The 19,766-nt window shown below is 42.1% G+C and overlaps 1 protein-coding gene across 1 annotated transcript in view; it reads right to left on the bottom strand.

The window, feature by feature from the left end:
* Window positions 1-19,190, bottom strand: part of ESR1 (estrogen receptor 1) — a 410,467-nt gene extending 391,277 nt beyond the window's left edge. Inside the window, exon 1 of the mRNA XM_070796395.1 lies at window positions 19,064-19,190. The gene's annotated coding sequence lies outside the window, so the exon portion shown is untranslated. The remainder of the gene's footprint in view (window positions 1-19,063) is intronic.
* Window positions 19,191-19,766: the final 576 nt, after the last annotated feature.

Here is a 19,766-nt window from a genome sequence, read left to right as displayed (position 1 = left end):
GGAGTTTCAGAGTATCATATACATACCACTATATATAAAACAGATAATCAATGAGGACCTACTGTATAACACAGGGAACTAAACTCAGTATTTTGTAATAACCTATAAGGGAAAAGAACCTGAAAAAGAATATATATATAATAGATGGTGAAACAGTGGAAACAGTGGCAGACTTTATTTTTTGGGGCGCCAAAATCACTGCAGATCGTGACTGCAGCCATGAAATTAATAGACGCTTACTCCTTGGAAGGAAAGTTATGACCAACCTAGACAGCATATTGAAAACCAGAGACATTACTTTGCCAACAAAGGTCCATCTAGTCAAGGCTATGGTTTTTCCAGTGGTCATGTATGGATGTGAGAGTTGGACTGTGAAGAAAGCTGAGTGCCGAAGAATTGATGCATTTGAAGCGTGGTGTTGGAGAAGACTCTTGAGAGTCCCTTGGACTGCAAGGAAATCCAACCAGTCCATTCTGAAGGAGATCAGCCCTGGGATTTCTTTGGAAGGAATGATGCTAAAGTTGAAACTCCAGGACTTTGGCCACCTCATTCGAAGAGTTGACTCATAGGAAAAGACTGATGCTGGGAGGGATTGGGGGCAGGAGGAGAAGGGGACAACAGAGGATGAGATGGCTGGATGGCATCACCGACTCAACGGATGTGAGTCTGAGTGAACGCCCGGAGTTGGTGATGGACAGGGAGGCCTGGCGTGCTGCGATTCATGGGGTCACAAAGAGTCGGACACGACTGAGCGACTGAACTGAACTGAACTGATGTATATATTTGCATGTATAACTGGATCATTCTCTATACACCTGAAACAACACAAAATTGTAAATGTTTTATCCTTCTATAAAACACTTAAGCACACACACATTTTGCTTCCTATTAGCACAAGTGGCAAAAGAAAAAGGAGGTTGTGAAATTCAAATAAGGAAATGTTCTTACTTACTAGTAGCTATGGTAGAGCTCTGAGGGGGAGAAGAGTAAAATAAAAGAGCTTTAAAAAAAAAAAGTTTGGGCTTTCTGTATGTGAAGTGGACTACTGAGCATTGTAGATACATTGGTTAACATCCCTGATCACACATAAAGAAACTTGGATCGCACGGTGCATACAGAGGATGTAGCTTACAGAGTGTATCCTGAACCTGGTCTCAAGAAACACATCAATTACCCTGATCAGTTACTGCTCCGCCCCTGGCAAAACACATTTGATAATCAGAGAAACTAAATGAAAAACCCTCCTTCAAACCGAATGGCTGAATTAGGTCTAACGTATTTACGGAAGAAGACAGGAGAGAAAAAAAAAAAAGAAAGAAAACTAAAATATTCACATATGTCTCAGTGGTGATTCCAAATCCAGATTAATATCTACATCCTTTCTCAAAAAGAGCTTGCTAAGATGTGGTGCTACAATCCTAGACAATGAGAAGAAGTTTGTATGCTTAAGTCTCCTAGTTTGCATCCTCGTTTTGTTTCTAACGGTGAGGGAAAGGCTTGTGTGGGTGGTTTCTAGACATTTTCATAATTAAAAGTGGTTTGATTATTTGCATAAATTAAACAAGGTGGTTGAAGATAAAGCAGTCTCAATTATCAATAAGTTTTGGTGAATCGATGTTTCATGTAACTGTTCAGCTCAAAATTTCCTGGTCGTTGTTGTTCTTCAGTTGCTCAGTCGTGTCTGACTCTTTGCGACCCCAAGGACTGCAGTGTAGGACACCAGGCTTCCCTGTCCATCACCAACTCCTAGAGCTTGCTCAAACTCATGTCCATCGAGTCAGTGGTGCCATCCAACCATCTGCTGTCCTCTGTCATCCCCTTTTCCTCCTTCCTTCAATCTTTCCAGCATCAGGTTTTTTTCCAGTGAGTTGGCTCTTCACATCAGGTGGCCAAAGTGCTAGAGCTTCAGCTTCAGCATCAGTCCTTCCAATGAATATTCAGGGTTGGTTCTTTTAGGATTGACTGGTTTGATCTCCTTGCTGTTTAAGGGACCCTCAAGAGTCTTCTCCAACACCACAGTTCGAAAGTATCAATTCTTTGGTGCTCAGCCTTCTTTACAGACCAGCTCTCACATCTGCACATGACTTCCTGATCATAGTCTTTTACAAAGCTAAGGAAGGCATAAGATATTTACCATGGATGCCATGAGCAAGCAATCATGCGAAATTCATAGACCACCACCCACCCTACCAACTCAGGTCCATAGGATGAATTCTGTTTTTGTAGATCAATTTTGCTATTAGAGCAAAAAATGCTGGCCCACAGCATCTCCAAACATGAGTTCACCAGAAGCTGATTTGAACCTCTGGTGGCTGTGTTATATGGGTATATCACAGAGATTCAGACATTGCTCTATGACAGGAAAAGCAGTCCCTACACAGAGTGAGTGAGAAATTTAACAATGCCACTTAATACACGCATTCATATTATTTACAAAACAACTTTCTTAATCCTTACTTCATGCAAAATTCTTCTTGAATTTTTACTTTATATAAGGTTTCCAATGGTCTCCCTAGCAGTACTTCAAGAATATTCCATGGGCAATTTTCACTGTGAATTTCAAACATCAGCCTGAGCTATTGAAAAAAGGCCCTGGGTTATTTTTTGGGTGTTTTTTTTTTCCCCCAAATGATGTATACGATGGCTTTCAAAGTACAAGACATGATAGAGTGAAAAAATATTAACTTCATAACTTGTTTTTCTCTCTGTAATACTAGCCTGACTGTGTTTTTTCTTAATTCTAAGCAACAGGGAATCTAATTTATGAACTTTTTCTCAATAAAAAAACAACAAATGGAAAGTTTAATGTTGAATTAAGGAGTTTTCAAGATTAGCAGGTACACAATGACAGATTTATAGGGGTCAAGGAATGACAACTATATTTTAGGTCTAGGAAACATCTGCTCAGAGTAAGTAGTTTATGGTTTCCATTTCGAATCGAAGAAAAAAAATGACATTGATCTAAGACTTTGGTAGTTTTATTTTTTATCTTTTAACCAAAGATAATACAAACCCTATTCCAGTGGGTTTGTACTATTCCTTGATAAATTCTATGGACATCAAGGAGATACAGAAATTACCACATAAGGAAATGATAAAGGTAAGGGAGAATCAAAGTTTTCAATGGAAAGTTCGTAAGCCTATGCTGTAGGTGGAAAAGGTTAATTAAATATAACGTTCAATTCATCTAAAATGTATTCTCCATGTAAGACAATAGAGTGCTTGGGCTTCCTCAGTCACCTCGACATACTAATCTAAAATAGTAAAATCCCTGGGACTACTCAAAAATCAGCATGTCACAGATAGTAATTCAGATACAGAGAAATTTTGCACAAATATACAACAACCTTGGTAATGAATTCATCTTTTTTTTAACTCTAGTCTTTATACTCATTCTAGATAATTACATTAAGCCAGGAATTGGCTGTTATCCAGTGACTGTAGACTGTGGACACTGACCAAACTGTTTGACATTTTACCCCCTTCCCTTCTATTTTCAGTCCACATTTTCCCTCCATGGTGACTTTCTGGTTATGTATTATCTGGTTTTGGCAGTCTTTACTGCCCACTTCAGATAATTGCTCAACTCTCAACTTGGCTTCTTGCTGGGTAGGCTTGACCTAAGAGAATGGATGAAGAGAGAGCCAGCATTTTCCTTTGATCTCACAGAGCTCAGGATTCTATTATATAATCTGCCATAAATCCTGGCAACAGAGATTGACATCAACATCCAACCTTCCCATAATATGACAGTCCTCATTGATTCATTATTAAATCCTGACATTTCTTAATTAACATGAACTCAATACTTCAGTTCATCAGTGATAAGACTTTTTTTAAGTTGCCTTCTCAATATTTTTAAGGGTTTCCTTGATTAATTTTTCTCTTCTGCAATCTAAGCCTTAAATGCCAAATGTTCTAATTGGCTATCTGCCTCTAAGGTTTAAGCTCACAGATGTTTCCTTGTGGCCCTAGCAAATACCACTCCTCTGAGAATAAGTTTGATAAACAAAATTGGCAATAAATTTAGAACTGAAGAGCTGGATAAGAAATTTAAGGACAGCCCTTGTTAGTTACACTTTCGTAAATCTACAAACTTGTCTAGAGTACTCAATTCTCAAATATCGGTGTTGGTGAATTCTAGAAATCCCATCAACAAATTGGAGCCTTAAGCAATCCAAAAACTTTCTTCGGCTTAACAGTATAAACCCCTTCCCCTACTGAGCTTTTCACCATGGCTGTTATCAAGTGGAAAATTGGTGCACTTCAGTTTTGCTTCTCTTCCAAGTGCCGAGGGAGGAGTCAAATGGACAGACTCCAGATGGTGAGAAGAAAGTGAAGCAAGGGCCCTGTGTAATCTGAACATAGATAATTTGTGAGCTGCTCTGAATGATTAATACTCAACTCTATTAATATTGCTTATGCAACATGAATGCCATAGTAAGCAGGAGACTTTGCTTTCTGCTTTTTCATTTCCTAGAAAACAACATTCTTCTACGAAACCTTTCCCTCACAAACTAAATTTGGAAATACCTCTTGGCTTGATTTGTGAAGCCTAAATAATCTGGAGGGGTAGGCCCACAGACCAATGTGAGCAATGTTCCTCATGCTGAATGTTATGATGTCACCCTGTCCCTGTACTTTTCTGCTTAAAATAAAATGCCCCAACATTGCCCACCAGGGAGCATCCTCAGGAGTAGAGTATTATCACTTGAGATTTATTGTAACTGAAATCAAATTATTTAGTGTGCTTGGCCTTCCCCCCGCCAACTCCCAACCCTGAACAAGTCTTTGCCTTTTCTTTTTTTTTTTAATTGGTATCCTTGCCTCTGAGAGGAGCTACCCACATCCAAGGTCAGGGGTGGCGTGCGGGAGGAGCTACCCCATGCCCAAGGCCAGGGGCGGCAGCCGAGAGAAGCAACCCCACGTCCAAGGAGCGGTGGCTGCACAGGTAAAGGAGGGCCTAGAGGAGCTATTCCATGTTCAAGGTCAGGAGGGGTGTCAGTGAGGAGATACCCCTCATCCAAGGTAAGGAGCAGCGGCTGTGCTTTGCTGGAGCAGCCGTGAAGAGATACCCCACATCCAAGGTAAGAGAAACCCAAGTAAGACTGTAGGTGTTGCAAGAGGGCATCACAGGGCAGACACACTGAAACCATAATCACAGAAAACTAGTCAACCTAATCACACTAGGACCACAGCCTTGTCTAACTCAATGAAACTAAGCCATGCCCTGTGGGGCCACCCAAGACAGGCAGGTCATGGTGGAGAGGTCTGACAGAATGAGGTCCACTGGAGAAGGGAATGGCAAACCACTTCAGTATTCTTGCCTTGAGAACCCCATGAACAGTATGAAAAGGCAAAATGATAGGATACTGAAGGAGGAAATCCCCAGGTCAGTAGGTGCCCAATATGCTACTAGAGATCAATAGAGAAATAACTCCAGAAAGAATGAAGGGATGGAGCCAAAGCAAAAACAATACCCAGCTGTGGATGTGACTGGTGATAGAAGCAAGGTCCGATGCTGTAAAGAGCAATATTGCATAGGAACCTGGAATGTCAGGTCCATGAATCAGGACAAATTGGAAGTGGTCAAACAGGAGATGGCAAGAGTGAATGTCGACATTCCAGGAATCAGCAAACTAAAATGGACTGGAATGGGTGACTTTAACTCAGATGACCATTATATCTACTACTGCGGGCAGGAATCCCTTAGAAGAAATGGAGTAGCCATCATGGTCAACAAAAGAGTCCAAAATGCAGTACTTGGATGCAATCTCCAAAACGACAGAATGATCTCTGTTTGTTTCCAAGGCAAACCATTCAATATCACAGTAATCCAAGTCTATGCCCCAACCAGGAATGCTGAAGAAGTTGAAGTTGAAGGGTTCTATGAAGACCTACAAGACCTTTTAGAACTAACACCCAAAAAAGATGTCCTTTTCATTATAGGGGACTGGAATGCAAAAGTAGGAAGTCAAGAAACACCTGGAGTAACAGGAAAATTTGGCCTTGGAATACGGAATGAAGCAGGGCAAAGGCTAATAGAGTTTGGCCAAGAGAACGCACTGATCATAGCAAACACCCTCTTCCAACAACACAAGAGAAGACTCTACACATGGACATCACCAGATGGTCAACACTGAAATCAGATTGATTATATTCTTTGCAGCCAAAGATGGAGAAGCTCTATAAAGTCAGCAAAAACAAGACCGGGAGCTGACTGTGGCTCAGATCATGAACTCCTTATTGCCAAATTCAGACTTAAATTGAAGAAAGTGGGGAAAACCACTAGACCATTCAGGTATGACCTAAATCAAATCCCTTATGATTATACAGTGGAAGTGAGAAATAGATTTAAGGGCCTAGATCTGATAGATAGAGTGCCTGATGAACTATGGAATGAGGTTCGTGACATTGTACAGGAGACAGGATCAAGACCATCCCCATGGAAAAGAAATGCAAAAGAGTAAAATGGCTGTCTGGGGAGGCCTTACAAATAGCTGTGAAAAGAAGAGAAGTGAAAAGCAAAGAAGAAAAGGAAAGATATAAGCATCTGAATGCAGAGTTCCAAAGAATAGCAAGAAGAGATAAGAAAGCCTTCCTCAGCAATCAATGCAAAGAAATAGAGGAAAACAACAGAATGGGAAAGGCTAGAGATCTCCTCAAGAAAATTAGAGATACCAAGGGAATATTTCATACAAAGATGGGCTTGATAAAGGACAGAAATGGTATGGACCTAACAGAAGCAGAAGCTATTAAGAAGAGGTGGCAAGAATACACAGAAGAACTGTACAAAAAAGATCTTCACGACCAAGATAATCATGATGGTATGATCACTGACCTAGAGCCAGACATCCTGGAATGTGAACTCAAGTGGGCCTTAGAAAGCATCACTACAAACAAAGCTCGTGGAGGTGATGGAATTCCAGTTGAGCTATTTCAAATCCTGAAAGATGATGCTGTGAAAGTACTGCACTCAATATGCCAGCAAATTTGGAAAACTCAGCAGTGGCCACAGGACTGGAAAAGGTCAGTTTTCATTCCAATCCCAAAGAAAGGCCATGCCAAAGAATGCTCAAACTACTGCACAATTGCACTCATCTAACACGCTAATAATGCTCAAAATTCTCCAAGCCAGGCTCAGGAATACGTGAACTGTGAACTTCCAGATGTTCAAGCTGGTTTTAGAAAAGGCAGAGGAACCAGAGATCAAATTGCCAACATCCACTGGATCATTGAAAAAACAAGAGAGTTCCAGAAAAAAAACATCTATTTCTGCTTTATTGACTATGCCAAAGCCTTTGACTGTGTGGATCACAATAAACTGTGGAAAATTCTGAAAGAGATGGGAATACCAGACCACCTGATCTGCCTCTTGAGAAACCTATATGCAGGTCAGGAAGCAACAGTTAGAACTGGACATGGAACAACAGACTGGTTCCAAATAGGAAAAGGAGTACGTCAAGGCTGTATATTGTCACCTTGCTTATTTAACTTATGTGTAGAGTACATCATGAGAAACACTGGGCTGGAGGAAGCATAAGCTGGAATCAAGATTGCCAGGAAAAATATCAATAACCTCAGATATGCAGATGACACCCCCTTATGGCAGAAAGTGAAGAGGAACTAAAGAGCCTCTTGATGAAAGTGAAAGAGGAGACTGAAAAAGTTGGCTTAAAGCTCAACATTCAGAACACTAAGATCATAGCATCTGGTCCCATCACTTCATGGCAAATAGATGGGGAAACAGTGGTAACAGTGTCAGACTTTATTTTGGGGGGCTCCAAAATCACTGCAGATGGTGATTGCAGCCATGAAATTAAAAGATGCTTACTCCTTGGAAGAAAAGTTATGACCAACCTAGATCAGATCAGATCAGTCGCTCAGTTGTGTCCGACTCTTTGTGACCCCATGAATCACAGCACCCCAGGCCTCTCTGTCCATCACCAACCCCCAGAGTTCACTCAGACTCACGTCCATCGAGTCAGTGATGCCATCCAGCCATCTCATCCTCTGTCGTCCCCTTCTCCGCCTGCCCTCAATCCCTCCCAGTATCAGAGTCTTTTCCAATGAGTCAGCTCTTCTCATGAGGTGGCCAAAGTACTGGAGTTTCAGCTTTAGTATCATTCCTTCCAAAGAAATCCCAGGGCTGATCTCCTTCAGAATGGACTGGTTGGATCTCCTTGCAGTCCAAGGGACTCTCAAGAGTCTTCTCCAACACCACAGTTCTCAATTCTTCAGCGCTCAGCCTTCTTCACACTCCAGCTCTCACATCCATACATGACCACAGGAAAAACCATAGCCTTGACTAGACGAACCTATGTTGGCAAAGTAATGTCTCTGCTTTTTAATATGCTATCTAGGTTGGTCATAACTTTCCTTCCAAGGAGTAAGCATCTTTTTATTTCATGGCTGCAATCACCATCTGCAGTGATTTTGGAGCCCCCCAAAATATAGTCTGACACTGTTTCCACTGTTTCCCCATCTATTTCCCATGAAGTGATGGGACCGGATGCCATGATCATTGTTTTCTGAATGTTGACCTTTAAGCCAACTTTTTCACTATCCACTTTCACTTTCATCAAGAGGCTTTTTAGTTCCTCCTCACTTTCTGCCATAAGGGTGGTGTCATCTGCATATCTGAGGTGATTGATATTTCTCCCAGCAATCTTGATTCCAGCTTGTGTTTCTTCTAGTCCAGCATTTCTCATGATGTACTCTACATATAAATAAATAAGCAGCGTGACAAATACAGCCTTGATGGACTCCTTTTCCTATTTGGAACCAGTCTGTTGTTCCATGTCCAGTTCTAACTGTTGCTTCCTGACCTGCATACAAATTTCTCAAGAGGCAGATCAGCTGGTCTGGTATTTCCATCTCTTTCAGAATTTTCCACAGTTTATTGTGGTCCACACAGTCAAAGGCTTTGGCAGAGTCAATAAAGCAGAAATAGATGTTTTTTTTCTGGAACTCTCTTGTTTTTTCAATGATCCAGTGGATGTTGGCAATTTGATCTCTGGTTCCTCTGCCTTTTCTAAAACCAGCCTGAACATCAGGAAGTTCACGGTTCACATATTGCTGAAGCCTGGCTTGGAGAATTTTGAGCATTACTTTACTAGCGTGTGAAATGAGTGCAATTGTGCAGTAGTTTGAGCATTCTTTGGCATTGCCTTTCTTTGGGCTTGGAATGAAAACTGACCTTTTCCAGTCCTGTGGCCACTGCTGAGTTTTCCAAATTTGCTGGCATATTGAGTGCAGCACTTTCACAGCATCATCTTTCAGGATTTGGAATAGCTCAACTGGAATTCTATCACCTCCACTAGCATATTCAAAAGCAGAAACATTACTTTGCCAACAAAGATCCATCTAATTAAGGCATGGTTTTTCCAGTGGTCATGTATGGATGTGGGAGTTGGATTGTGAAGAAAGCTGAGTGCCAAAGAAGTGATGCTTTTGAACTGTGGTATTGGAGAAGACTCTTGAGAGTCCCTTGGACTGCAAGGAGATCCAACCAGTCCATTCTAAAGGAGATCATTCCTGGGTATTCTTTGGAAGGAATGATGCTAAAGCTGAAACTCCAGTACTTCACCTCATGCGGAGAGTTGACTCATTGGAGAAGACTCTGATGCTTGGAGGGATTGGGGGCAGGAGGAAAAGAGGACAACAGAGGATGAGATGGCTGGATGGCATCACCAACTTGATAGACATGAGTTTGAGTGAACTCCGGGAGTTGGTGATGGACAGGGAGGCCTGGCGTGCTGTGATTCATGGGGTCAAAGAGTTGGACATGACTGAGAGACTGAACTGAACTGAACTGAGAGATCTGTTGTCTGACTTTACTTATCTGGGCTCAAAAATCACTGTAGATGGTGATTGCAGCCATGAAATTAAGATGCTTACTTCTTGGAAGGAAAGTTATGACCAACCTAGACAGCATATTAAAAAGCAAAGACATTACTTTGTCAACAAGGCCCATCTAGTCAAGGCTGTGGTTTTTCCAGTGGTTATGTATGGATGTGAGAGGTGGACTATAAAGAAAGTTGAGCGCTGAAAAATTGATGCTTTTGAACTGTGGTGCTGGAAAAGACTCTTGAAAGTCCCTTGGACTGCAAGGAGATCCAACCAGTCCATCCCAAAGCAGATCAGTCCTGGGTGTTAATTGGAAGGACTGATGCTGAAGCTGAAACTCCAATCCTTTGGCCAGCTGATGCAAAGAAGTGATTCATTTGAAAAGACCCTGATGCTGGGAAAGATTGAGGGCAGGAGGAGAAGGGGATGACAGAGGATGAGATGGTTGGATGGCATCACTGACTTAAGGAAGATGGGTTTGGGTGGACTCCGGGAGTTGGTGATGGACAGGGAGTCCTGGCATGCTGCGGTTCATGGGGTCGCAAAGAGTTGGACACGACTGAGTGACTGAACAAATGAACTGAACTGAGAGATCTATTGAACAACATCTATAGTTAACAACAGTTTTTTAATTAATTTCTTAGCTTTCTGTTTTGTATTGGGGTATAGCCAATTAACCATGCTGGGATAGTTTCAGGTGAACAGTGAAGGGATTCAGCCATACGTATGGATACGTGTGTATGTACGGCTAATCAATTTTTTTGAAGTAGAGTTGCTTTACCACATTGTGTTAGTTTCTACTGTACAGCAAAGTAAATCAGCCATATATATACATATATCCCTCCCTTTTGGGCTTCCTTCCATTTGTTAAGAAAATAGAGCTCATGTTAAGTGTTCTTACCACAATAAAATATTTTTTAAAAAACTATTCAGCATCTAGTACAAAGTACCTATTTAATAACTACAAACAAATTAAAACAGCCTTAATCTAATCTAATAGAATCATGTACTCTTCTAATTCTACATTTTGTTTAAATAAAATAATTGTACTAGAAAAATATTCCAAGTTAATAGCATTTTACACATATATGAGTAACACATATATATAACTTTTCAAGTTCTGTCACTTAATCTTCGTTGCATCACTAGGAGCATCTTTAATCAGTGTTTGGTAGTTGTTATGCCCATTTTACAGTTGGGAAAACAGAGCCTTGACCATGCAAGTTATTTGCTGAGATTATTCAGCACATCAGTGGCAGAGTTATATCTTCTGAATCCTAACCTACTTCTTTTTATGCTAGTTATTTTGGGAACAAAAATATTCTTTACAACCATAAACAATCAAGACTTTTTAAATTGTGTCACACCTGTCTTGAACTGGGGCTTTCCTGGTAAAGAAACCGCCTACAATGCAGGAGACCCCCGTTTGATTCCTGGGTTGGGAAGATCCCCTGGAGAAGGGATAGGCTACCCACTCCAGTGTTCTGGCCTAGAGAATTCCATGGGATATACAGTCCATGGGGTCACAAAGAGTCAGACACAACTGAGTCACCTTCACTTTCACTTTTCACTTTCTCTTGAACTAGTTTAATCACCTCCAGAGTGACACGCTCACTCTTCATCTGAGAATTACAATTTACACAGCATTTTCCTAAGGTTAAGTTTTCATTTCATTCCAACCCTACTCTAGAGTATCTACACCATCAGTCCAGAAGTGTGACAGTTAACTCTCAATTACAAAATAATCTCACACCATTCCCCTGCACTCTTCTCATCCATGTTTCCACAAGCTGGCTAATGAGTCCTCAGATCTTTTATCCCCATGCTTTACTTATGTTCTTGTCTTTCCTTAAATCTTCCTAGGTAAACATTACCCATCTATTAGGGCCATGGGCAAATGTTACTTCCTATGTGAAACCATCTCTAACCATCTCCTCCCTCTCCATCCCTCCTTCCCATCACCCCTCCCCCAGAAATAGATTCCCTTCCTTGCTTCCACACCACATGTTGACTTTTCATGAAGCACTCATCACATTCCACTTCGCCATATTGTAATATGTGACATGATGGTCACTGTGTAATAATCACATATCCTACCATGTGCCTTAGTGACCATAACTGATAGTGAATGCCCCAGGATCGAGGAACAGGTCAGGCTCTATCACACACAGTTGTGCCCCCAACACCCAGGGCAGGGCTTCCCAAGTGACTCAGTGGTGAAGAATCTGCTTGCCAACACAGAAGATGCAGGTTGGATCCCTGGACTGGGAATATCCCCTAGAGAAGGAAATAGCAACCCACTCCGGTATTCTTGCCTGGAGAATCCCCTTGGACAGAGAAGCCTGGCAGGCTACTGTCCACGGGGTAGCAAAGAGCCAGACACCACTGAGTAACTAAACAACAACATCCAGAGCATCCCAGTCCCCCCGCGGCGCTAGAGTGAGGCGGGCACAAACCCGTCATTGTACTTAAGACGCTTTCAGTCCGGTTGGGAGCAGAGACTCTGGACAGACGTTAATAAACCACAGCAGGGCCTTTGTAAATATTACTCATTCCTTAAATAAAATCAGGAAAAAAAAAACTGAACAGTGTGTGTCAAATTGAACTATATTGGATTCTAAGTAATCTCTAAATATCCTTTAGTAAAATTTGGTGCAGGGAAGCCTGGGGCAGGGCAGGGGTAGAGACTTTGGGGAAGGGCTTTGTGTTTCTTGCTAAAAAGGTGCAGAGGCAGCAGTGTGTGTCCTTTTGTCTTGAGTGCCACCAATTTCACATGGTGACTGTAGAAACAAAAATAAGCAAAAAAAAAAAAAAAAATGATGTAAGTAGAATTTTCAAAATTTCAAAGAAATCTATATTTGTCACATAGTTTTAAGGTGAAATATAGTCAAATGGATTGTCATATATGATGTGATCATCTCTTACTTTACAGCACATGGTTTTAAGGAAGTGAATGCTGACAGATGACTGGCTATAGTAAGTGTATGTTAGTCGCTCAGTCGTGTCCAGCTCCTTGCAACCCCATGGATTGTAGCCCACCAAGCTCCCCTGTCCATGGGATTATCCAGGCAAGAATACTGGAGTGGGTAGCCATTCCCTTCTCCAAGGGATCTTCCCGACCCAGGGATCGAATCCAGGTCTCCTGCACTGCAGACAGATTCTTTACTGTCTGAGCCACCAGGGAAGCCCCAATGGTAAGTAAAGATGAGAGTATAAAAGACAGCTTTCTGTGAGATAAACTCAAAGTTTCTTGTGGATTTCTTCGTGCCTTTTTCGAACTTCTGAAAAGGAAATACCCCGCTGAGACTATTTCTATGAACAGCAGAGGGAAGAAGGGTCTCAGAAATGTAGTTCATCCATTTGCAAAAGGGCTTTCAGGTCTTCTGAACCAATCTAGGGGAATAAGCGTGTTTAGAGAGCTCAGCTGCTGGTTATTTGGTCAGAGTACAGTTTGATGGGATCCGAGGAAAAAGAAGGAGAAGGCAATGCCAACCCACTCCAGTACTCTTGCCTGGAAAATCCCATGGATGGAGGAGCCTGGTAGGCTGCAGTCCATGTGGTCGAGAAGAGTCAGACACGACTGAGCGACTTCACTTTCACTTTTCACTTTCCTGCATTGGAGAAGGAAATGGCAACCCACTCCAGTGTTCTCGCCTGGAGAATCCCAGAGACAGCGGAGCCTGGTGGGCTGCCGTCTATGGGGTCGCACAGAGTCGGACAAAACTGAAGCAACTTAGCAGCAGCAGCAGAGAAAAAAGAAATGCCAAAACCCCAGTGGCAATCTACTGTCCCAGCAAAGGACAGGGACCCAGACCAGGGGCCGTGAGTGCATAGACTTGTCCATTTCCCTAGGTGGTCCTTTTGTCAGGGCCTGTCTCTCCCCGCTCATGACTGCCAGTTCCCACCCGGGGCTGTGCGTTGTCTTCACGGTAGTGAGAAAGGGAAGCTGGAGGGCTGTGCCTCCATCTGCATTCATTCGTAGCAGGAAACCTCAAAGAACTGAGAGTTGCTGATGACTATAAATAGAAGAGAGAAGCCAATTCAAGCTCCTGATGGCCGGGCTTAGTAAAATGAAGTGCCAGGTGTGCAGCTGAACCAGTGTTTGTGGTTTTTTACAACAGAACTGCGAGGGCAGCTCCTGGCCGCTTGTCTTCTCAGACAAGTCATAGCGCATCCCAAGGACTACTGGGATGCCCCAGGGACAGGATTACAGAGAGGGAGCTGGCTGACTCCCAGCCTGTCTGCCACTACCCCGCCAAAGCCCCACCCCTCTGCCTGCCCTACTTACAACCTTTCCCACCTGCCTCGGGGCCCAAGCCTCTCCACCCACACCTCCACCACTGCACACACTCTCAGGCCTTTAGAGCACAAATGAACCCACCTTTCATCCCCATTTCATAGCATCACACAAGAGCCACTCTCACTCATGTGGTGACATGTAACTAAATCATTATTTATGCATTCTGCATCTAACACCTATGTTTCAAAAGGCTGAACTTTTTGCAAAGTTCTTTTACTTACATTATTCAATTTAATCCCCATGAAGAGCCATAAAGCTTCTATGAGTCAGATAATATTATTCCCAGTTTACAGATGAAGATACTGAGACCCTGAGGGTGTATGCTTTTATGTCTCTTTTTTTTAATTTTTTTCCCTTTTTTTTAATTTTTTTAATTTTATAATATTGTATTGGTTTTGCCATGTATCAAAATGAATCTGCCACAGGTATACATGTGTTCCCCATCCTGAACCCTTCTCCCTCCCCATACCATTCCTCTGGGTCGTCCCAGTGCACCAGCCCCAAGCATCCAGTATCGTGCGTCGAACCTGGACTGGCGACTTATTTCATATATGATATTATACATGTTTCAATGCCATTCTCCCAAATCATCCCACCCTCTCCCTCTCCCACAGAGTCCAAAAGACTGTTCTCTTATCTCTTATCAGCCTAGATGCTCAGCTTGCTCCTCCAAGGCAAGGATCAATTCAGTTCAGTTCAGTCACTCAGTCGTGTCTGACTCTTTGTGACCCCATGGATTGTAGCACTCCAGGCTTCCCTGTCCATCACTAACCATGTCCATTGAGTCCGTGATGCCATCCAACCATCTCATCCTCTGTCATCCCCTTCTCCTCTTGCCTTCAATCTTTCCCAGCATCAGGGTCTTTTCCAATGAGTCAGCTCTTCGCATCAGGCGACCAAAGTATTGGAGTTTCAGCTTCAACATCAGTCCTTCCAATGAACATTCAGGACTGATTTCCTTTAGGATGGACTGGTTAGATCTCCTCGGCAAGGATCATATGGATCCGAAACTTTAGAGATGAGTGTTCTATCAAGGAATGGCTGGAAGTGGGGGCTTGGGAAACAGAGAAGCTTATCTTCAAGTCTTAGAACTGTCCTTTGTAAAGACATCTAACATTGGGCACATGACCTAAGTTTGCAAAGCTTTGGTGTCCTCATTTGTAAAACTGGAACCATACTGTTGTTTACCATGTGGAGTGGTTGTAAGGATTAAATGTGATCATGCTTATAAAAAGCTTGGTACAAAATCAGAGCTCCCTAAAAGGGAAATACTAATACGATTGCTGTTCCTACTGCCTCGTGGGCATTAAGTGTTTGTTATAGAGCCAGAGGGTGAAATCACCCCAGGTCTCTGGCATCACGTTGAATGAGAAATCAGGGTACAACTGTACACAAGTACAGACTCAGGCTTGGCCCAACCGCCAAACCGAACACTTCTCCGGACAGCAAAATGAATGGGAAGCATTTGTACCAAGTTTCATTCATCCTTGTCTCAGCAAGAATTTGCCCATTTTCTTTCCTACTCCTCTTATCACAAATGGATGTAACTACCCTTAGGGTCACAAAGGAGAAGTCATAATGGAGGGTAGGATGTTAGGGATTTCTGTACCTTCTCTTCCAATACTTTATGCTTATTACAGACACAGCAGCATTGCACCCATGGCAGGCTCAGCTGACTGCTTTTGTTCTTTTTTTTCAGGTCAAGTTCCCTGTTTGGTCCAATGGACGCAAACTCCTAGTGGCTGTGATACTGACCATGAGGTTTAGTCATTTATTCCACCAACATTTACTATCAGGCAGTGTAACTAGGCTTGGAATAAAAATGACTTCATCCTATGGAGTTTCTAACATGTGAAGACTACAAGTGGTTTATTAAGTAGTTTAATCTCATTTACTCCACACAATTAAATCCAGGGGCCACTCCTATTATCCCTACTTTACAGATGAGGAATTTGAGGCCAGAGGTTAAATCATACAACTAGAAAGTGATGGGCATGCTGGTTTGGACTCAGCCATCTCCTGTGGTTTTGAATCAAAATTGCTGAACATCTGAATCCTCACCAAAGAGGTCTGCTAGGGGAGACCCGAGCAGAAGCAGATGCTTTCCAGCAACATATTTTTAGGGGCAAATGGATAATGCAAGGATCTTCCTAGGTGGCGCTAGTGGTAAAGAATCTGTCTACCAATGCAGGAGATGTAAGAGATGCAGGTTCAATCCCTGGGCCAGGAAGACCCCCTGAGGAACGGCGTGGCAACCTACTCAAATATTCTTGCCTGGAGAATCCCACGGACAGAGGAGCCTGGTGGGCCACAGTCCATAGAGTCTCGTAGAGTCGGACACAACTGAAGCGACTTAGCACGCACACAGGGATAATGCAAGCCTCTGCATTCTGACTCTGTCTCAGAGTGAGAAAGAAAAAAAATTTACACTCCTTAGAAAGAATGATAAACTCACTGATGTGCAAGGTTTTGTCAGGGTCCAGTGGGAACGATCCAGAGGAAGTCGACTGAATTGGTGCCTAGGAGGCAAGATCACCTTCCTCACCATCACCTTCATCAAAAGCCACCTGCTAAGACTTCCCTATAGCTCAAACGGTAAAGAATCTTCCTGCAGTGCAGGAGGCCAGGGTTCAGTCCCTGCCTTGGGAAGATCCTCTGGAGAAGGGTATGGCAATCCACTGTAGTATTCTTGCCTGGAGAATCCCACGGACAGAGGAGCCTGGCGGGCTACCATCCATGGGGGTCACAAAGACTGAGCAACTAACACATACAAGTACCTTGCTCTAAAACTAGCAGTTTATTACACTCTGTGCAGGGAGCCCAACACGGGGATTAAGGACAGGCACAGCCATGATGGACATGAATGGGCAGGGCCATTTCTCAACCACTATGAGGGAAACTTATGCTATGAACATTTTACAACCAATATGGATGATCTACTCAGAGCTGGGTCACTCTCATTCTTGCCTTATCTTTGGCAATTATTTGCCTAATCTTTGTAGCCAACCTGCAGCCATGAACCAGTGCTGTTCTCTGTTTTGGGCAAACTAAAGCCTAGGTACCAGGCCCTGAGTCTCAGCGGTTGTACTGATCAACTGGACTAAATGAATATGGACAAATACTGAGCGAAGCCACAGAAAACCACATGAAAATGTTTAGCAGACCTGAAGTGCAAATATTTACATTGTACAGAGGTTGAGAGTGGGTGTTAGCAAAAAGGAAGAGAGTCGATAACTCTAAATCCTAAACTGAATGAAAGATACAGAGTTAATTGAAATGAAAGATAATTGTTTGACTCCGTTCTTGCTGCAAGTTTGAGAACATAAACTTTAATCCCTTTCCTCGACTGTCATTGCCATAAAATAAAACAAATACCTCCAAGAGTCTAAGAAATAATATCTGCTAGGAAATATGGCACTTACATGCATATTCAAAATTTTTGCTTTTTTTCCCTCCATGTTGTTGTCTCTGATGATTATGTTATTTTTATTCCTAATTTCTTTGAAACCTAATACCCTGTAAGTGTTATATCTAACCACTAGAATAGTATAGTCACATGCATTAAATCCTAGGGGGCAATCTTCATAGGATATTAACAAAATTGGAGCAAACATTTGCTTTGGAGAAAGAGGAAAGGATTATATAGAGTAGAAACAGGTTCTGAAGCCTACATCTCATAAGGATTCATCTAATTTCATTTCTTTTGTCTCTCAGTGTATTTTAAGATAAAATTCAAACACTGCAACCTCATATTCATAAGTTCACTTTCAACATTAATATATATATCATATATACATCATAGATGTGAAATAAACATATATATATATATATATATACCTACATATGTATGTAAATATATGTGTGTATATATATAATATTCAAAACCAGGTGAGTTTCCTAGCAATCTTGTGCATGGAGTAACTTTGCAAGTCTGTTATATCTGGCCCAGAAAGCCAATAAAAATCTGGCATCTTTGAACAGAAATCAGTGCCATGATCCCAAGTCCTGATAAAGCTCAATACTTACATTAAGATTTTTTTTTTTAATTATGTTGGCTACTATGGGCATGTCTGGGAGAGCGAAGACTGGTTACCCTCTTAACACAGCACAGAACTTAGAACGTAACACGCATTTCCTGAAACATGTGGCATGCCTTTAACCAAAATGAAAGTATGCTGCCCTGTCTTTTGTGACTGCCACATCATTATTTAAGTAGCACTCTGTGGTGCAGGGAGACACTTACGTACACGCCAACCCCCTGTAAAAAGTGCCCAGGAGTGTCTTCCACAGGAGAGCAAACTGAGGCAGAAAGACCCAAGAGAACTTGCCCTGAAATCACAGGCAATTTAAAGACAGGGTGGCTGACTTTTGGATTGCTAGATGGCGTAGCTTTTCAGAAAACTTGACTGCCTTCAGGAAACAAGTAATGGCTTATTCAGATTGCTTAGTTTCAACTCACAGAAGTTACGGCACCCAAAGATGACGAAAACAGGTAGCATGTTCACGCTAGCCCGTGATCAGTCCAATTAATAATTTTTGAAATTCTGCCACATTTCGATAATCCAAAACCTTCTAGCTAGAGCTGGATCAAATAAATAGGCGTTATCTGGAGCAAGCAGACAGCCTGTCAGTGAGTGCTAAGAAAAGGGTAGTCGAGTTGCCCTCTGACTCAGCTGAATATCATTTAAAAAGTGGATTTTCACTGTACCAAGTTTAGACTTAACATTTCAACGTCATACTAATACTTGCCAGAAACTTTGCAAAATATCCCTGGAGCATTAAGAGAAAAATGAACATCTTTTCACAGGAGAGGGAAGCTGTAAAGTTACATCACGTTTGTAAATAGTAGCACATATAACAAAAAGAAAAAGAGTATATATATACATATATACTGAGAAGAAGAAATAGGAGTACCTGCTTGAGGAGAAGAATGTCACTGAAAGACTGTCTTCGTATGCTATAGAAGGGCAAGGGAAAGGAACATTAACCTTTCGAGTCCGTTAGGGAACTTCTGAGCATGGAGCCCTTATTTTCAGTTTTGGTGAAATCCGTTCTGAGGCAGTAGACAAGAGGCTGTTATGACCATGAAATTAGGAAATGCAGAAACTCAAAACTAAAGAACTAGCACCACCATTTGACTAGGAGTGGAAAAGTCTTCTGTACAAAATAGAGGAGGGGGTGGCCTTTCTTTCTCCACACCAGGCCTAATTCTCACTGTCCTAGCACTTGGGTCAAGACAGACATTTCACAAGGGTATAAGTCATCTGTTAATCTGCCTGAATTTTTTTTTTTTTTTTAATGAATACCAGCTCACTTTCTCTTCACTACTAATAAAGGTTAAAGTCTAGACAGGCATTTTGGGTTGGAAAAATAATAATCAAGCATTCATTGGACACATAAATTTTGTTACAGCTCAGAACAGGAGTGAGGATGCATGTTCAGTGAGCGTTTTGGTAACTTTCTCATTCAACATTGGTTCGACAGCTCTGCACTACTGATCCCTGATCAGTTAGGTTCTTGACTTCAGTGTCCTGCTGAGGTTAGCTTCTCTCTGCCTCTGAAGCCGTTCCTCTGCCATCTGATCATCCCATGACCCATCTGGCTTTTCATCCAGCCA

This window comes from Bos indicus, chromosome 9 (assembly GCF_029378745.1).
Source record: "Bos indicus isolate NIAB-ARS_2022 breed Sahiwal x Tharparkar chromosome 9, NIAB-ARS_B.indTharparkar_mat_pri_1.0, whole genome shotgun sequence".
Lineage (NCBI taxonomy): Eukaryota > Metazoa > Chordata > Mammalia > Artiodactyla > Bovidae > Bos > Bos indicus.
Note: the sequence above shows the minus strand (reverse complement) of the source record. Positions and strands in the feature narration are given on the sequence as shown.